Source organism: Hesperophylax consimilis, chromosome 5 (genome assembly GCF_061612785.1).
Source record: "Hesperophylax consimilis isolate HC1 chromosome 5, BYU_Hcon_1.0, whole genome shotgun sequence".
Lineage (NCBI taxonomy): Eukaryota > Metazoa > Arthropoda > Insecta > Trichoptera > Limnephilidae > Hesperophylax > Hesperophylax consimilis.
Window position 1 is genome coordinate 10,820,664 of NC_142840.1, and position 15,114 is coordinate 10,835,777.

Consider the following 15,114-nt stretch of genomic DNA (forward strand, 5'->3'; position numbering starts at 1 on the left):
CACCGTCCTGTTGCAATTGGGGCACTCACATATGGTTTCACAAAAATAAAATTGTATCTGAATCAGGTGCAATTATATATTTATATATATTTGCAGATAGGCAGTGTCGAACAGTGCAGAAGTTGTTTTCGTCAAAACTTCATTCGAAAGTCCAAAATCATTGGTTGATTTTGCGCGTGCACAGTTCGCGACATCCGCGGCCGAGAATATTAGCAGTACTGGTAAAAACTTTCATTATTTTTCTTTAAATATCTAAGATGGCGGTATTATACCTATTGAATTTCGAAATTCGAATGAAACTGTTACTCATTTGGGCGCGATCGCTTCCTCACAACCGGCATTGATTTCTCGTTAAAAATCCAAAAATCGAAAGTACCTTCACCACATAATCAGAGGGGCAATTGTGCTTTTTATGTTAGTGTGTGTAAGCGTTACATTAGAAGTCATCAACTAAAAGCATGGTGCTGTGTGCTAATAACATGTTTGTCGAATACCCGGAAACTTTGAGACGCGAAACTGGAAAACTAGAGAAGTTGGCCAGACTTGATAATATGTTTTTGACTATATTATAAGTTTCTTGAATCTTGGTTTCTAAAGAGATAAAATAAGGAAAACTACACTGTAATTGAATTCTTTGTAGCGATATTACAATCAGATGGCATTAAAAAAGGCAATAATTCATTTTTTAATCTTAATCCTGTTCTTACAGATAACAATAGAAAACTCTCTAAGAAAAAGTCCAGATTAAAATTAAACAAAGTAGCACTATTGCTTTATTGGCCATCTTGTTGCAGGTCAGTAGGTTTTACTTAAAGGATAACAATACGACTCATTGGAGAGCAAAACGCCTCATTCATTTTTACTGCATTAAGCACAGAAATAAATGTATAACGTAAATCAAGTATGTTTCTTAACACCTTGTATATGTATACCCAGACTACCGATTGCTAACGGAAACCGGTTGGCAGGGTGTCTTAATTTATATTAACAAGTTACGGTGTTAATCTAAAAATATTAACTACTAACCAGCGTAAGACATTTCCAAGCTCCACAGGCTGTGGATAGAAATGACGCTGCAAGCCAAAACATACTTGGATTCACTCCAATCCCAGACAGAAAACTAGCATCACTCCTCACCGTTAGAATGTTTTCGCTGCTTCTTAAAATCTTCAGGAGAGATATTCTATGATACAATCAAATTTATGCTTTACAGATGTCTACGTAAAACATTTTACAGAGCGGAAACTTTGCAATAATTTATATTTTAATGTAAGTACAACTGTAAATATCAATCTACATACTGCAAAGATTTCATCTTTGCTGTTATCTCGCAACCAACAGGAATTTGAAGTAATTCTCGGATGAATGCGAATGCGTTGGATATGCCCAAAAGTTCTGGTAAAGCTTTCGTCCGCCCTGTAAAGCTCGTCCCATATTACAGTTCGCCACTGGGACGGCTGAGCCAAGTGTATGTAAGGGTCCGGTCAAACGACTGTATGCTTTTGCGGAAAGGAATAACCTAGAAACGAATAAGGAAGATTTTAAAATAAGTTAAAGAACCTATAATAATAAAATATATCACTTCTTTGTAATAGAAATTTTTTATAGCATTGCATCTTAATGACGCGAGTTCTTTAGTTGTCAGAAGATATCACACATGTATAAATAAATTCCAAGAAATTAAATTATGTCAGGCTGGCTCATACACGATTTCAAAGCGCTTTCGATTTTGTTGTAGGAATGTGCATGGTGCGGCGAGGGAGAGTTCTTTTTGGTTCGGTTCTTTCCGGCAATGACACGAAGTCGCAAGTATGCTGCCCTGCAGCGGCGTTTGCATGTAAGTCAAACTTTCCTGTGTTGCGCTTGCAAATCTTAGTACGCAACCCGGAATTTTATTTTGTTATCGGCTAATTTTATTTTGTTATCGGTACACGATGTACCGTCGACGGTTGGCAGTCGACTGAAGTAGTGAATCTAGCACTAAGTGGGCGTACGCACTGAGATTAAACGCCAGCAGCTGTGTTTATACGCTGTTTGGCGTTTTCACCTATTCCAAAACCGCTGCGTTTAATTGTATTGCCTGCGCCCCCTAATACCTAATGGACTCCGTTTGACCGAAAGCACTTTGGGCCTTTAGTGTTGTTTCTAATTTTATACATTTATGGGTTTACAAAATTATTTTAGATCCTCTAGTTTTAAAGAGGCGTCGTAAAGTCGATAGCTATTAGTCGTATTATGGTTTTTTGCTCCAACAATCGAAATCGTAACCTCCGACTTATGATCACATACAAATAAAAGTATACTCTTCTGAGGCTATCGAGTTGAAAATTAATATGCACTATGCGGCCCTTTTCTGTAAAACGCCGCTGTATGCATCCCATTCAGTATGCAAATAGCCGCCTAGTTTCAAAATATTTCCACACAAAGGGAAGCAAACGATGGCAAACAAATGCACTTTTGCTAAAAGAGGTGGAGTTTTTACGATGAAGGCTTATTCAAATTTATACTTGTAGAACTATTAGCTGACATGCAAACAGACTTTTTGCTTTATAGTGGCAAAGTATATACTGCACTTTATACGTTTCGCGCCTTGTTTCTGAATGGGATAAACTCTCATTATCGCCCTGGTGATTACACAATTGAAATGTTGATAGATATGCTCACCAACCTTCCTCCTCCTCATCTTATTCCCTTTAGCTCGCATCATTCCTAAATTAAGGATCCTTAGTCCCACTGGTCCCATGCAGTTGGTATTCATTACCATATATTACACATGTATGTATATATTATATTGCATTGGCTCTGATTAATGGTAGATATGATTAGCCTAAATAACTTCTTCCCAGCCTTCTTAGCATCTTCCCATTTCTTACTCTTGACCCTTAGTGTGCCTAGACATTCACAATGATTTCCTAGTAGCTTACCGCACTTGCCACGATTTTGTTGTATTTTAAACGTTAAAAAATGCTATTTTTTAATTAGTTAATTTTAATTTTAATGTTAATTTTGTCTGTGCCAGACAGAAGTGTATGACACACAAGACTGTAAATAGGGCCGGTGATCCCAATCCGTGGAGGCAGAATGCGTCGTCCTTCAGTGGCGTCGGGGAGTAGAGCGGGGCGTCTCTGTAGCCGTTGTAGCTGGTCCGATGCTGATACTCGTCCTTGCTGTAGAATCCGGGTCTGGTCGTAGGGGCAGAGAGGTCCGGGGTGAGGCGAGGGTCAGAAGAAGAAGAGAAGGCGAGTAGAGTCAGAAGTCGGAGCGAGGTAGAAGGCAGAGCAGAGAGAAGTGTAGAGCTGGTGGAGGTTGCTGGCTATCTGCCTTTTCAAGGGACTGTTGCCCGTTTTATAGGACCTCGGCGGCCTTCGCTGGCCGAGCGACGTTCACACGGGCCCGCTTTCTCTTTGATTCCTGGAATCGAGGCCCGTATTTGTGACGCGCTCGCGGCCCGCCGCCGGGTTGGCTACCGCCTCTCGGCCGGTAATTTCAGGCTCGTGGTCGAACGTGACCACGGCCTCTCTTTGTTCGGGCACGATCCTCAGAATCGCGCTCGTGGAACGTTCTGACGGCGAATCACCTCGCACGCCACGACGGCGCACGGCCCTTTGCTTCGGGCCGGGGCCGAACGTTCCCTCGCGTATAAGCACGACTCTAATAATCGTGCCCGAATTAAATGCTCTCATGATTTTACCAGCTCTAACAATACTTCTCTGCCCGTATACCTCTAGCCAAGCTCCGACGTTTCATTTATTGTTTACTTTTTACATTATTTCATACAAAGTTACATTTACATTGCAGTTACATACATTTTATACAGTGACATATTTCTTAATGTAGGATTTATTTTTATTCTATAAATTTATTTTATAATTCTAACGTGGGTGTCTGCGGCCGAGCCCGGAGCAGTACGTCCGTCACATTTATCTTTAAAAAAGTGTATCGCAAATCCCATGTCAATTGTCAATTTTTAAAGTGATATAGTACTGTATTATTTACTGCAAAGTATCATGTGACAGTTGTTTATTGTAAAGATCGACTATTCAGCTAGAAAACTTCCATTTCCTTTCAAATCACTTCCTATCTTTTTTTATATTATTATATTATCCTTCACTACTATCAAAAAAAAATACAACAGCAAACATACGTTTATGTACAATGAATTATCTAAGTACTAACTAACAACAACATTTATGTACACTCCCCTTCCATACACAAGCAAATGCTTTCAATGGAAGAGTAGTAAAAAGTCCCAAGATGAAAAATGAATTATGTACCATGTAAAAATATTATTAGAAATAAAAAATAATTACAAAAAAAAAAAAAACAATAAATCTAAAGAATATTTTCTCAGGTAATTATATATTTTTTATGACGTTAGAGAGAGCGACTAAGACTAATCATTACGAAAATAGTGTCAGCCTGTGTAACAGAGTCGGGGGGCGGTTGACATCTCACCCCTTGCATCCTTAGGAAAGGGTTTAATGGGATTCCACAATTTCACTGGCTCTTGTTAATTTAGACTCTGATTTATCACACAAAATACAGATGAAACACAGAGTTACTACATTTAGAGTCACTACTGCGTACTAGTATTTTGTCGAAACTTGCTTCATTATAATTATCCCACTAGAAGACTTACAATATCATTTCTTATAAAATACTCTAAAAATACACACATTGGAGTACAGGCGTAAAATAAACGATTTAACTTTTTATTCAAGATTCTAAACACTAAATTCGACTGTTGCAAACTTTTGCAACTCATAAACTTACGAATACCTACAATAACAACACGACAAAATACACTATTCCACTGCAAAACACATAAGCGCAATTACATTGGGAACTCCGCAATACAACGGTTTCACACTATGGGAAACCAATACTTAGGTGATGTCGATATATTTAATATTTTATTAACTTTGCGAATTTTGTGGATTACGTAAAAGACTTATTTCAAAACTATTCCTAAATGGAAGTTATATTTTTGTAAACCATTAAAATCGCTGTATTTTTTAATTTATGTTCTTGTTATTTTTTATTTTGTTTCTTGCATATATTATTTTTAAATGTAATTTTATTTTTATTTTTTCTTTCTTATGTTTCAAAACTGTCATTAATATTGTACCACCTACATGTAAAATCCCTCTGGGCGTTAAATAAATAAATAAATTATTAGAAAACCGTAAGCGGTGCGCGTAGACCTGTTTCGTTTATAGTTACAGCGTTGGGAGAGTTAGAGGTCAAAAAGCGGAAACAATTTTTTTGCTTCATGTCTCATCTAAATATAATAAATCAATGAGATGTTAATATTAATAATATTATTTTTAATAATATTATTTTTAATAAAAGTTTTGTATTCAGTATTATGTGGGCGGTACAATTGATATTTTAACATAAAGTTTGATCATAAACCAAATAACCAAAAGTTTGAAAATATTAATTACCCCTTACAAGATTTCTTCATAATTCAAATTTAATAAAGCGTTTTCAGTCTAATGGTTTTTTTTAATTACGTAGGCAGACTGATGGAATATAAGCGCAAGTCAAATACTAAGTTTAGTGATCACGCTTTCTGAGCATCTGGGCCAAAAGCTTGGAATAAACTTCCTCCGGAAATAAGATCCACGACAAGTCTAACAGAATTCAGGTATAAACCAAAAAATTACCTTTTTTAGCTGTCATACCATTAAATTAAATATACCATTCCTGAGAGAAAGACCAATTATATCCAATATTCCAATTATGTCCTCAATCCTGTATCTAGATTTCGCTAATAAAAAATTGGTTAGTGTTAATAAAGTGTTAACCTTAAGTAACCTACCAGGTAAGTATGGTACTGTATATTATTTTCATATATAGTTAGTAATAATATAGATCATTGTAGAAATGTATTATATATTTATACAGCGTCCTTGAGGTGATTTTGCACAAAAACGGCGCTATAAAAATCATCCAAATATTATTATTATTATGTGGTTTTATAGATTTCAACCAAAACCAAAGCAAGTAGGTGGAACATCTTCATTTTATGTTACGAAAACCTGAAAGCTTAGTTTCAGGACTTTGTATAAAATTTAAATGTGGGAATAATAATAATTTAAACATGTCGTAATATGATAACTTTCAATAAGTTTTTAATCGTTATTTTATTCAAATGTTAAATTTTTATCTATGTGAAATTACACAAGAGTCCCAATTGCTCCCAACCGTCTGGGGCCAGTAAGACTATGGCATCCCCGATTGTGATATATAGTGAGGCTGAAGGTAGTGGGAAGGGAAAGAAGATGTGAAAAAGGAAGGTTGGTAAGTACCTGGCTATTCAGATCTGGTCACCAAACACGGCCAAAGCCATTTCAAGCAACATTTAAACTCTGAATGGTGGTCTTACACCACAGTGATACTATCTTCCACTATGGAAAACTAAGAACTAACAAGCTTTTACAGTAAATTTACACAAACCTTTGTGGTAATATATTCCATGATTTTATATCTTTTTAGACTACAAATCATTATGGACTCCTCGGGATCACATCAGCGCCCTGGCCCCGGCTATCATTCCTGACCAGGCTCCTCATGACCCTGCGACAACTTCTCCGGTCTGCGCCTCGGCCCTGTGGCATCGTCGCCGGCCCGCATCTCCCGTACATCTGCCGATCTTTTTCTGATTTTACTGTTATAAATTTCGGGATAGCTCAAAAAAAATTATACAATAAAAACGTGAACGAATACCAGCATGTATTCAAAAATCGCAAGAAATGAGTACAATGTCACAGGCAGTTGTGAATAATTGGGTAATTTGAATATCATGTAAGTGTACTATAAGCCTGCTTACATTAGGTTGCAGCACCACTCCATTAAAAGGCACAAAGAAAAATGAGTAATGCTGATGTTTTAAAAATCTCTTATAATTATTAGTAATCCTGTTAAAAACGGGACTGCAACCCGCTTCCTGGTAAAGTTTTAATTCATAATAAATCGGAACACGAGTTGCATGCACCTGAGTTGTCTTTTAATATCATGACGTAATTCAAAAATATTAGAATTGTCATGAACATGTGTTTGGACATCTTGACAAAACATTGGTATTTTACTTAAAGTTTATCATCAATTCATTCGTCAATGGCCTAGAATACCGTTGTAATGATAAAAATAACTTAAAAAGATTTTTAATAAATTCTTTAAAAATTGGTTTATAGACTCTTTTCAGTGCTCCCCTCCACGGAAATCTTTAGCGAAAGGCGAAAGATTTATTCGTTATTGAAGGGAAACCAGATTAATTAGCAATGGGTATTTTTTATCAGTAAGTTTTATCTGTGTGTAAGGATATTTAGTGAGGGAATTCTATATTGAGAGTGGAAATAAATAATAACACTGGTGCTTTTCACAATCTTTCCGATACCGTTTAAAATCCTCCTATTCGCAAAACAAATCTGAGGACAGTTAAACCTTCACGAATACAAATTCAGTGTTCTGTAAAAAGTTTTATTTATCTTCCTTCAGAGAAGATTTTTGCCCCAGAACCTGTACTACAAACGGTAGGTACCAATTGTATTTTCTCATCGATATATTGTTATTTAATTTTCCTTAATACTGAGAAATGCCAGTCCCTACAACTTCCATTCTATTCATATTGTGACAAATGATTTATTAAAATGCATTACCTTTGTAATTAAATTAATACACTAAAGTACTAGGAAATACAAAGTGTTCCAGATAAGTAATGAGTTCATCAAATGACTGGTTTTCCAACCTGTATATCGTTATCGTAATTATTTTTTTGGTTATAATTTCATGTTGTGCTTCCTTCTTCTTTTTCCAATGTTTCGGACAGCGTTTTAGTGTGCATCGTCAGGGCAGGTGTTATCTAGGTATTTAAATTCTTAAAATACATTTTTTTTAAATTAGTGCATAATACGTGAGAACTACTTATATACATAGTGTAACTTTTAACGATAAAAATCATCGTTAGAATTTTGTGAAGAACGTGTAGTTTATACATGTAAAACGATACAATGCGCCATTCAGGTGATTTTTCATAAAAAAGGCGCTAAACAAATTATCCATTTATTATTATTAGTGAAATGTCCTCGCAGGGGGCATCTTGTTATGATTTTTGAATTTTATTTTTTTAACATTCTTGTGGTCAACCTTGATTGACAATAGATGATATTATAATATTATAATTTAAAAATTTCTGAAAATAAATGCTTTGAAGATTTTCCCATTTTTGTAACACACACTACGCAACCACCTGCTGAATTTTTTTTAATCCGTGACAACCTTCTGATAACTTCAAAATATGTTTAAATTATATACGTTTGAAAAAATACCTTTCTATATTAATAACAATTTTATTGGAAAAATCATCGCTGACAAAGAGAAATGATGAATAATTTCAAAGAATTTCATTTTATTTTTTGATTGGTAATATCTCTTATCAATGTACATCTGATTTATAAGCAATTACCTTATAATTTAATTGACTCGATGAATCACTGATATTCGTGAATTCTGACGATTTTATGAAAAGCTGCAGAATAAGCGGAAAACATAAATATGTATTTTGTTTTTGGTTGTATTTGAATACATACAACAAAAACGTGGATAAGAAAATTTTATGCCGAAAAACCGATAATTTAAACACGCTTTTCCGAATAAAATATTGGCTTAAGCGGAAAAATGTATTCACAAATTATACTATAAAAGCAAGGATGATATGTACATTAATTCAGGATTTAACTAAGTTGTTTTTTAATGTAAAAATTTCTAAAGTTTCCTGAAAAATGTTTGATAATCTGAGAGATTTTTCATAAATACTTAATTATTCAAGTGCACGTGGAAAAAATTTAAACCAGAGATAACATTGCTACATAAATCTCTTTTCTCGTCAATTTTTAATTTTGTAAAAGAGCTTTTCTTAATTAATGAACGAGTATCTCGGGTGATTTTATGAGCCCAAATTGACAGCATTAAAACCACTCTGTTAATACATTTTCAAAGCCTCTTTCTTCCTGCAGTCTCTTGGTAAAAAAAAACATTTAAATCCCTGTGGTGACAATCATCCGTTTTCTTATTTCATTTTCAAATACACAGATATGAAGCAGTGATATTGTATCCATTTAATTTCAATATAGGTGTGCCATACAGTACAAAACATATTTCCGAATATATCAAAATAATTAAGAGATTATAATTTTTTTTAACCAAACAAAAAAAAACTTCCGCAAGTCATTATTAGTCACTCAGCCGAGTCACAGCCAATCACATCATCTTGGCCCTACCTGTCCAATACATACGGATTTTTTTAGTTATAAGTTGAAAGAAATATATAAATATAACTCACCAGAGACCAAAATTTCGTTTGCATTTTTCAATCCAAATAATGTCAAAAATCACTGGTTAGAGTAAGTCAAGTGTATCCCTTAACACCTTGACATCTATATGAATGTTTGTTTCCCCAGTAAAAAAATAATATTAAATATATATACATACGTTATATTATAACGCTTTCAAATGATTTTTTTTAAATTTAACAAAAATATTACCTACGGATAAACAAAGATAGGAAAAGTGTAAGGATAATTGATTCAATTGTGAATTATAGAATAAGTCGGGGACGCCTGAGGAAGGCATGGATTGATGTGAACGAAATACTTGAGTCGGGTCATGTAAAAATAGTCAGAATAACATAAGGACGAGACGTCAATTTCCCATGTTTTCTGCGAAAGCTTATATTGCTAGTAAATAACACTATAATATTTTTATTATTTATGAATCAAATAATAACACACTAATAAATTACTGTGTTTTTAACAAAAAATATTTTATTGTTTTTTTAATTTTAATTGCAGAATACGAAAAAGTGTTTTTTTTTGTTTTTTCAAGTTAGTTACCTAATTACGAAATGAATAATTTTTTAAATATAATAATAAATGTTTTGATTTTTTAAACAATATTCAAAAGTAAGGTAAGACTATTTTTTTCAATAAAACTAACGACTGATAATTAACGAAAAGATAATTCAAATAAATTTCTTCTTTAAGCACTTAATTGTAACGCTCCAACGGTAGAACTGTAACAGGATTCATTGATACTTACGATCCCGAACTTATAATTCCTCGGTCCCTTTCGAACTGTAATCTCCGTGAGCCCCGAGCAGAGGGGGCCGGACGAGTGGTTCGGGGAACTACGGGAAAAGCAACGCGACGGGAAACTAGGAAAACTCCGCCGGGAATGGGGGGGAGGGCACGGGGAGAGGTGGGGTCTCTGGCGCCAGGCGGGGGCGTCCGACGCTTCTGGTCATATGCAGCGCAAACAGAAAACATTTCAGTATTATAGCAAATCAGTCAAAATGGGGATACCAAATGAATAGCTAGCAAAATTTTATGATGGAGATCATCTTGCTTTTTCGTAAAGTTTGTTTATTTTGTTGTAATTTATCTGTACGGGAAAAATTTTAGCGAATAAGTAAATCTTGATCCTTTCACGTTTTGATGTCATTTTCTACCACCTTGTTGAAAAGAATTTCGTGGAAGCTTTACCGTGTGAATGTTGTTGGTGATATTTGGCGTGGTGCCTTTTTGGTGCTTATCTTATTCCTAGTTTGTTGGAATGGTCTGGTTGTATGTTCTGTTCCTGTGGGTTATTCGTCAGTTGGGTGCCGTCACTCGTGAAGTGCGGACGCGTCCTTATCCGCCCCTCCCCCCTGTGGTGAGCACGTGAGTTTGTCGCCGAAAACCCCTTTACCCAATCGATCCCCCCAACCTTTCCCCACTTTACCATTATCCGTGGCGGGTATCTTATTAACCTCCCTGAAGCGGGAATCCACGCCAGGATAAGTGGACTTAACTCGCCAGGACCTTTAGGGGAGGTATGTACAAAAGTTGTTTTTTAAGTAAACTTTTAACCAAAGTATTTATTGCACCCTGACGAGGGCGGTTTAAAAAGTTTTCAAAGATAAAAACGAGTGTAATTTAAAGTCATAAAATTAATTAAAAACTTTTCCGCCGTCATTCAAAAATTATGTAGATTCCAAAAATTCGCATTAATTAAGAAACAAAAGTATTCTTACTTGCTCAACTTTTGTCAAAGTATAAGGAAATCCCCGAAAAAATATAAGAAGTTTTTAACAAAAATAAAGAAAAGAAAGTGTCAGACAAAATAAATGTGAGATAAGAGAAGCAGAAAAAAATATTTTTAATTTACATTGTTAATAAAAAGCTCTCCATTTTTATTTTACCTGCTTTCATTTCATTGGGAAGGAACTTCTGAAGTAGGACCGTTTAATTATATTTTTCTGATTAGCATTTTCTTTTTCTTTTTACTACCTCTCCTAAATTCTAGAAACAAGAATAAAATAATGAAGATGCCAGTTATTTTAGGAAAATAAGTTTTATTACTTATCTTAAAACGGTCCATAAGAGACTCTCATTGGGTTTATGTGCGAATCATTTTTTGCGAACCGGCTGAGACTTATCCCAAAGTTATTTCCTTGACTGCCCGTACATAACAAAGATAATTTATTATTTATGTGTAACTTTGCAGACTACAGAAGTGAAAGTTATTTGTTCAATAAGTAATTGAATTTTTAAGCAAATTTATTTTGGCAATTATCATAATATGGTCAACTCACAATGATTTTTTTTTATTTGGTTATAAAACTTAAAATTTACATTATTTTAAAACTACTGATCTATTACCTATGTACTAATATTTGGACTTCAAACATTTCAACCCACGAAAAACTGCAAGACTTTTGAGTGACTTAACATTTAAAGGGAGGTTATTGAAACTTTTGTAATATTTTTTTGTGTTGCCGATAAATTTGTCTTCTTCTTTTCTTTGTCTTTGTCTTCAGGTAGCCTAAAATCATTACAGCTTCTCGTAGGATAGCCATAGACTGTAATAATACAAACTCTTCTTACATATAAATACTAGGTTATTACAGACCAACCGTTGCCAAACACGTAGAACATTGAGTTTGCGTTGCATTGTTTTTATACTATGTGGATCTCATACCTATGTTCGGAATTATTTCCATTCTTTTAACTTGCTTTTATTGCTAAAAAAATTACACTTCTGCAGCATTTTATGTAAAATGCTACAGAGGTGTTGTGGACCAATTTCCTCATTTATCATACTTAAAAAGTTATATTTTTCTGCAATTTTAACATTAATTTAACACTAACATTTCCTTGTTTTAATTTGTCATCGATTATAATTCCCAAGTCTTTAATTTCTTCTACTTCTTCTATATTTTGACTGTCTATATTTAACTCAATGAAAAAATTAAAAAAGGTAATGTGTATTTTATGCGAGAAGCTTTTAGATTCCACAACATAAATTACTACTGCTATGTCTTGGATGTTGATTATTATGATAGATTTTGCGACGAACCACCCGATGTTCCATCTCCTTTAGCCCGTTTGTTCAATGTCCCGGAAGCCATAAAGAAAATGTTAGATTTTTTAAAATTCTGAAAAGATTCAACAATAAATACAAAATTGTTAAGAAAGAAGATAATATATAATTTATACTGACAGTGAAGCTTAACCATTATAAAAACAAACATCATTTATTAAATCAGATTCGATCGATTATTTCTATTCGTATATCATGTCATGCGTCATCATAAACCACGTCATTCATCTGGTTGTGTGGTCAAAGATAATGGTGATGGGATTGCCTATTAGCCTTATCTATGGTGGACCATCATCATAATTGATGCAACCATAGAGATTAATCACCCTCGCTACTGTTGGTAATGCTCTATAAAAAGTTATTAATAAAATATGCGATGAGGACACATTATACATTGTACTTCGAAACAATATATCATATTACGAGTATAATACTTCTTCAATAATTGCAAAATAACCCTGTGGCATAATTTTAATTTTAATTAAATAAATTTTTAAATGCCAGTACTTGATCAAAAATGAGGTTTCTTCATCAGGATAAAGGAATAGTGAAAATTCACATATTTGAAGATTGACAAATAATATTTTGTAATTTATTTGATAATTTCGTACTCTAAGTCAATGAACAGAAAAAAAAAACAAATAATTTATACCAATTTTAATGAATAATGTAATGTAATGTAAAATTTACCTAAGTGGCAGTTAGTATACATTTAAAAAAAAATTATTTAATTAAAATCAAATTTAATAACACAATTTGAAAATTGCCTTGAAAGCCGAAACAGCTGTAACAATAACAAAAACCAAAAAATACTTGCAGTACTAAAGAATTATATTATTAAATTTGATTTTAATTATTTAAAAAAAAAATTAAATGGAGTTCTACGAATTAAACATAAAAACAATAAAAAAAATTAAATATCAAAATGACCTCCAAAAAAGTACTTTTTGAGATTTTGGCAAAAAACGGATGTTTTCAGACTGTTTTTAATATTGTCGTATATTTTTAAAGCTTATTTGCTATCAGTTGTTTTTTGGTCAATTTTGAAAGTAAAGTAATTATAGATATTTAAATAAAGAATATATTGCCAGTGATAGTTAAATAAGACTTTTCTGTTCGTAGATCTCAGACAGGCCAATGAAATCGATTATCTATTCAAGATATTTGATTGATTTCGCACAAGATATGAGAAAATTGACATTTCTACCGGCCTATCTCTTTAGTGTTTAAAGTAGATATTAAGACACGACCGTAAGGGATGTAAGTTCTCAGAAACTTTATTTTGTTAATTTAAAAAGAGTATATAAATAAATTTGCTGTACTAAACTACTAGGTGGCTATGTACATAATTGGATGTACAGTATTATAACTGTGAACGTCCATTCTCAATGTTGTTATTTTAGTATGAAACCCCATTAATTATGCTGCAGGCGGCGACATCGTAGATTGGCCTGTCTTGCAATCTGCGGGACCATCTGCCATGGTTGATGTCATTTGAGAGAGCTATCTCTCATCCGAACTAAATCTACTTTATAATATCAAACATTCGTAAGGGTTAAAATTTCAAAATTATCTAAATCTATTTTAAACTTAAATGGACTTTATACTTTTAATTGATTTCCTTTTTGCTGGAAGCAGTTTTACTGCATGCTTTACTTTTTTACAAATTTTAACAATCATGCACACCTTTTAATATTTCTGTGTTAAGTTATCATTAATTTTTATGGGTCTTAAATTTTTAATAATACCCTTGCAAATTTTTGGAAATTATCAAAGATATTTTTTTTATTTAAGCTATACTATGTTGACAAAATAAAAAAACTATTTTATTTATATTAAATTACCACCAGTGAGAATAACGAATTTAAAAGGGAGTTCAATGAAGTGTTTACATCATAGACTAAATTACATAGATTTTAAAACAGACTTAACACAGTTAATTGATTAATATTTCACAAATACACTGAGAAAGATATACAGAAATTAGAGAGTTCCAAAGGAAATTTTTTTCACTGTTAATAAATCTGCTGAAGAAATTGCTTTTGAGAGCTTTTGCTAATGTTTTTGTTTGTTATTGGAAGTTTTAGGTTACTAGGTAATGCGTTGTATGAAAACACTAGTTTACTTAAAATTCATATGAAATCCTGTTAGTTTTAGGAACGTAAATATATTTTATTGTAAAATAATTATTTTTTTGTCATGAATTGCGATATTATTTAAACCGTTCAATGCACTTTTGCACGTCTAACGTGCAGTTGCAAGCTTAATTCCACATACTATTATTACCTAATACAGTGGTATCTCGGTTCCTTATCACTCACAGCGCAATTTCAACACGTGAGCTTCAAAACTTTAAAACTATTCAGAATATTTTGCTAGAATTTGGTTTCCACCGCATCGCGTGTTTCGTACTTTAAAGCCTTTATTACGTAGTTTATGTTTTAGACATATTTTCACTGAACTAAAGCAAAGTTTGGAAAATGAACTCTTCTTACCATGAAGTATCTTCTAAATTGTAATTAACCCTCACCCATATTATAATCGTTCATTTGAAAACTTTTATACTAGATGCCTTTCCGTAAGGGGAACGTAATGCTTTAACTTTTTGATTAAAAAGTTTCATTGTTCTTATGCGAAAATATAAAAAAAACCAACTTGTAGAAAAAAGACAGAAGTTTTATTTTATGTTTC

At 33.2% G+C, this 15,114-nt stretch overlaps 1 non-coding gene across 1 annotated transcript; it reads right to left on the reverse strand.

Annotated features, from left to right (window-relative positions):
- Window positions 1–7,163: 7,163 nt before the first annotated feature.
- LOC149423525 (U5 spliceosomal RNA) lies at window positions 7,164–7,280 on the reverse strand. Its single transcript, XR_016302272.1, has one exon. It is a non-coding gene; the product is annotated as a U5 spliceosomal RNA (small nuclear RNA).
- Between the last annotated feature and the right edge of the window lie 7,834 nt (window positions 7,281–15,114).